The following is a 6000-nucleotide window of genomic DNA, read 5'->3' on the forward strand; positions in this document are numbered from 1 at the left end:
TCTCCAGCCTTCTGAGACTTGTAAATAACGTGACAACCTAGGGAACCCAGGTGGCAGCTCTCCTTTCTCCCAAGTAAAGGTTAAAAGTGAAAGTGTTAATCTCTCAGTCATATCCAACTCTTTTTGACCTCATGGACTGTGGCCTGCCAGGCTCCTCTGTCCATGGGATTCTCCAGGCAAGAATACTGGCGTGGGTTGCCATGCCCTTCTACAGGGGATCTTCCTGACCCAGGGATTGAACTTGGGTCTTCTACACTGCAGGCAGATTCTTTACCATCTGGGTTACCAGGGAAGCCCAAGTGAAGGTCCCAAGTTGACCCACAGCCCCTTGTCCTAAGAGTAGGAGTCAGGAAACAGGTTGGTGGACTGATCATGCATAGATAAGCGGATTGAGTGAAGAATGCTGGAACAGGGCTGTTTGAAGCTGTATTTCACCCCTCCTCCAGGCGTGCCCCTTCCTCCGACCTTTCCCTGACTCACTGCTTAACTTCCTCTTTGGGCCAGACCTTCTAAACCTCTCCCCCATTACCGTCTCAAGAGTGTCAGAGACAGGAAAATCGCGCTTGAACCGTTTCCCACGTTGGAAACACTGAGGGCAGGAGTCGCTCAGGGTCACGCAGCGAGTCCGGAGCCGGAGCGGGAACCCTGGTTCGGGACACTCACGTTCTGGACTCTCCTCCCAAGATCCAATAGTCTCTGTGCTGGGTGTGACACTTTGTTGGCACGTCACCCCCTTCTCTCAATGGATTATGCCCGCACCCACCCCGTGAGCCAGTCCATGGGCTCCCCACTTCTTGTGGCAGTGGGTCAGTGCACTCTGCCCGGCTTCTCGTAGGGTGTCTAAGGTACGTACCATCAGGGCCACTCCCCAACCCCGCCCATTCACCCTTGGCTTTGCCTTTTAGCCACCATGGTGGTGGCTATGGCTCTTGGACCCATCTTGGGCCCTTTCTCAGGCCAGGGCCCCAGTGGCCAAGGCAGCTCCGTTCCCCTAACTTACTTCCTGAGATCATACCCCATGTGGCCACGGGCCTGGAAGGACTGGGACTCCCCAAGACGAGTATCCTCCTGCCCACTGGGCACCCCGGAGAACTGAAAGGCTGCCCCTGCCCGGTGTCCGGCTTGGCCTGTGTGGAAACCCGCCCGGTCAGCGAGGCGCCTGCCCCCAGCGGTGCTCAGCGTTCTGGGCCCGGGGGATGAGCACCCGCCCCCGCCCACAGCCTTTCTTAGTTTCTGTTTGATTCCCCCGTGTCCCTGCGGGGAGGTGGCCTGGAACAGGGCAAGGAGTCCAAGGCTGGCTGGGGATCCTGGCGCGCCGGCAGCCCCTACTGCCCGGTACCTACAGGCTCCCTGTCTTCCAGGCCTCGGCTCCCTCCTCCATCAGAGGGGGCTCTGGCTCTCTGTCTGGACTGCTGGACGGTGACCTGAGCTCACCTGACGTTCCGGCAGGTCTCAGTTCTTCTTGACTGAAGGAGTGGCCATCCCTGGAGCCCCTCCCCCTCTCCCTTCCTCCAAGCTCAACTCACCTGTGTACCGGTATTGTCTGGGATTCTGGCTGCTGATTTTCTTCCTGGGTGTTGGTGAGATACCACCCTCATGGCAGAAAGGGAAGAAGAACTAAAGAGCCTCTTGATGAAAGTGAAAGAAGAGAGTGAAAAAGTTGGCTTAAAACTCAACATTCAGAAAACTAAGATTATGGCATCCAGTCCAATCACTTCATGGCAAATAGATGTGGAAACAAAGGAAACAGTGAGAGACTTTATTTTGGGGGCTCCAAAATCACTGCAGATGGTGACTGCAGCCATGAAATTAAAAAAACACTTGTTCCTTGGAAGAAAAGCTATGACCAACCTCAGTTCAGTTCAGTTCAGTTGCTCAGTTGTGTCTGATTCTTTGCGACCCCATGGACTGCAGCACGCCAGGCCTCCCTGTCCATTGCCAGCTCCTGGAATTTACTCAAACTCGTGTCCATTGAGTTGGTGATGCCATCCAACCATCTCATTCTCTCTTGTCCCCTTTTCTTCCTGCCTTCAATCTTTCCCAGCATCAGGGTCTTTTCAAATGAGTCAGTTCTTCGCATCAGGTGGCCAAAGTATTGGAGTTTCAGCTTCAGCATCAGTTCTTCCAATGAATATTCAGAACCGATTTCCTTTAGGATGGACTGGTTGGATCTCTTTGCAGTCCAAGGGACAGCATATTAAAAAACAGAGACATTACTTTGCCAGTAAGCGTCCATCTAGTCAAAGCTGTGGTTCTTCCAGTAGTCATGTATGGATGTGAGAGTTGGACTGTGAAGAAAGCTGAGTGCTAAAGAATTGATGCTTTTGAACTGTGGTGTTGGAAAAGACTCTTGAGAGTCCCTTGGACTGCAAGGAGATCCAACCAGTCCATCCTAAAGGAAATCAGTCCTGAATATTCGTTGGAAGGACTGATGCCGAAGCTGAAACTCCAATACTTTGGCCACCTGATGCGAAGAACTGACTCATTGGAAAAGACCCTGGGAAAGATTGAAGGCAGAAGGAGAAGGGGATGACAGAGGATGAGATGGTTGGATGATATCACTGACTTGATAGACATGAGTTTGAGCAAGCTTTGGGAGTTGGTGATGGACAGGCAAGCCTGGCGTGCTGCAGTCTGTGGGTTTGCAGAGAGTCAGACACGATTGAGCAACTGAACTGAACTGTTGGTATCCCACTGAATCCTGGCATCACTTCATAACCAGGTTGCCCCTTGAAGGCCAGCTTCATTCTGGGGGCCACTGTTCATCCCTCCTGGCTGGCAAATCGGTCTCTAAAGTAAACCCCACATCCAAATCTGCACCAAACTCTATTACCCATTCAAGAAATGTCTTCTGCTCTGAAGTGGGTTTCTGCGTGGTGGTAGGTTGGTTCTATATATGTATAATTTAATTAATTTATTTATCTATTATTGTGCCAGGTCTTCATTGCTATGCAGGCTCTACCCTAGTTGCAGAGAGCTGTGTTACTCTCGAGTTGCAGTGCGAGGGTCTGTCATCATAGCAGCTTCTCTTGTTGCAGGGCACGGGCCCAGGGCACACGGACTTCAGTAGCTGTGGCTTCTGGGCTCTAGAGCATAGATTCGTTAGTTGCGGTGCACAGCCTCAGTTGCTCCTCGACAGATGGGATCTTCGCAGACCAGGGATCAAACCTCCCGCATTGGCAGGTGGCTCCTTAACCACTGGTCCAGCAGGGAAGCCCTGGTTTGGTTTTGCTAGAAATCTCCGTGGTAAAGACCTCGGCTGGCCTTTGGCTCCCTGGGCTGGAGCTGTGTGCTGAGCCAGGGTCCGACTCTCACCATCTTTCTCAGGACATAGGTTTAGTCTGGGCTGGTGGTCCATTTTGGGGTTGAGGTCTAGGCTGGGCCAGAGGTGGTTGATCCGGCTTCTTGTGGGGCTACAAGAGGCTCTATAGGACCAGGTTCTGACTGGGCTCCGGATCCCTGTCTCAGTTCTGGGTTCTGTTGAGTTCTAGATTCTTTTCCTGGCTCAGGTCTGTGCTGTGAGGCAGCTTCCTGTTTACTAAAGGGCACCCTTTGGATGGGAGATGATGTCTGTGGGGCAGAGGCCTGCGGCGGACGAAACTCCTGATGCAGAGTGGATTTTTGCTGTGCTCGAGGTTCCTGCTGGGCTTCAGCTTGGTGATGGGCAAGGGGCTCCTGCTGAGTGAGGAGGGTCTTTGCTGTGCAGTGGGCTATTGGATCCCTGTCTACCGGGTCCCTGCTGATCCTTAGATGCTGGCTGGTCTGGATATTTTTTCTGGTGCAGGCTCCAGCTGGGTTTAATTGTCTGACGTGGCTTTGATTCTCTGCTGCTGCTGCTGCTGCTGCTGCTAAGTGGCTTCAGTCGTGTCCGGCTCTGTGCGACCCCAAAGACGGCAGCCCACCAGGCTCCCCCATCCCCGGAATTCTCCAGGCAAGAACACTGGAGTGGGTTGCCATTTCCTTCTCCAATGCATGAATCTCTAACAGGCTTAAATACAAACTTAGAACCTGGCTCTGCTGTGCTTTTTTTTTTTCTCAAGGGAGATATATATATATTAATAATTTTATTTACTTATTTTTGGCTGTGCTGAGTCTTCGCTGCCACGTGGGTTTTTCTCTAGCTGTGGTGAGCAAGGGCTGCTCTCTTGTTGCGGTGGCTTCCCTTGTTGAGGAGCACGGGCTCTGGGGCGCTCCAGCTTCAGTAGTTGCAGCACGTGGGCTCATGAATTGTGGCTCCTAGGCTCTGGAGCACAGGCTTGGTAGTGGTGATACACGGGTTTAGCTGCTTTGCAGCATGTGGGATCTTCCTGGACCAGGGATGGAACCTGTGTCTCCTGCATTGGCAAGCGAATTCTTTACCCCTGAGCACCAGGGAAGCCCTCGTGGGAGGTACTGATCTCCCTGGCTTCATCCCTCTGGGTCCCCACAGACCTCCTTTGTCACAGATCCCTCGTGGGCTGCTCATGGTGGCTCTCCCACCATATTGGGTTCCACTCCTTCAACCTGGCATCCCTGGTCTTCCTTTTGGAGGCGGTCGGCAAGTGGGCTGAGCACCGCTGGCTCCCCGCTCCTGTGCCGAGTGAAGCACTTGTGTCTCTTGCTGTAGGAGGAAGGGTGGGGACAGAAGGAAGCTGGGTGTCCATCACCCTCCCACCAGAGGGTTATGTCTTGAAGAGGCCCCATTCCACTCCCCACTCATATAAAATATTTCTTCTCATGAAGGCAGCATCCCAACTGAGTCCTCTGTTTGATCCAGATGACAGAAGCTAGACTCTGGAGGAATGTTCCTTTTCTTTCTCGTTAAAAAAAAAAAAAAAAAATTTACTTGGCTGCACCGGGTCTTAGCTGTAGCACGTGGGATCTTCCTGTTGACATCTTCCTGTCTGCAGGATCTTTACCTTCGGCATGCAAACTCTCAGTTGCAGCATGTAGGATCTAGTTCCCTGACCAGGTACCGAACTTGGGGCCCCCTGCATCAGGAATGTGGCGTCTTGACCACTGGACCACTAGGGAAGTCTCAAGTGTTCCTTTTCTTACTTCCCCTTCTGATGTTTGAGGAGAGGGTCAGAGAGGGAAGCGGGATCTACCCCGTTGTAACTTTCCTCTCTTTATTTATTCTTCCTGATGGTTCCCACTTTAATTTCCTTATATTATTTTTCTGATCATTTTATTCCCATGTTAAAAAAGAAAAAAGATATCTTCCCATTTTTACAGCCGGAAAGCCCTTTTCAGTGGCATTTGAGATCTTCCACACTGTCTCTCCCAGGTGGCTCAGTGGTAAAGAATCCACCTGCACTGCAGGAGACACAGGAGATGCTGGTTCAATTCCCTGCATCGGGAAGATCCCCTGGAGGAGGGCATGGCAATCCACTCCTGTGTTCTTGCCTGGAGAATCCCATGGACAGCGGAGCCCAGCATGTTATAGTCTGCTGCTACTGCTAAGTCACTTCAGTCGTGTCCGACCCTGTGCGACCCCACAGACGGCAGCCCACCAGGCTCCCCCGTCCCTGGGATTCTCCAGGCAAGAACACTGGAGTGGGTTGCCATTTCCTTCTCCAATGCATGAAAGTGAAAAGTGAAAGCGAAGTCGCCCAGTCATGTCTGACTCTTAGCGACCCCATGGACTGCAGCCTACCAGGCTCCTCCGTCCATGGGATTTTCCAGGCAAAAGTACTGGAGTGGGGTGCCATTGCCTATAATGTTGCAAAGAGTCCGTCGTGACTGAGTGAGTGAGCACTCTCCTTGAGCCCTGCCTCTGCACATGTGTCTGCTGTGGTTGCCTGGAAACCCACAGAGTCTGGTGACCATTCGTGATGATGGCGGTGGTGACAATCATAAATACTGGGGAGGCATTTTATGTGCTAGGAAATGGTGCCAGGTTCTTTTTAAACTTGTATTATCGTTAGTAAGACAATGTCTGATCCATTGCTTTCACTGCTTTCTTGGCCCTACCTAGCTCTTACCTCAGGAAGGTTTGTTGGATGAGTGAAAGAGTAAAAA

The sequence above is a fragment of the Capra hircus genome, chromosome 18 (genome assembly GCF_001704415.2).
Source record: "Capra hircus breed San Clemente chromosome 18, ASM170441v1, whole genome shotgun sequence".
Taxonomy (NCBI): domain Eukaryota; kingdom Metazoa; phylum Chordata; class Mammalia; order Artiodactyla; family Bovidae; genus Capra; species Capra hircus.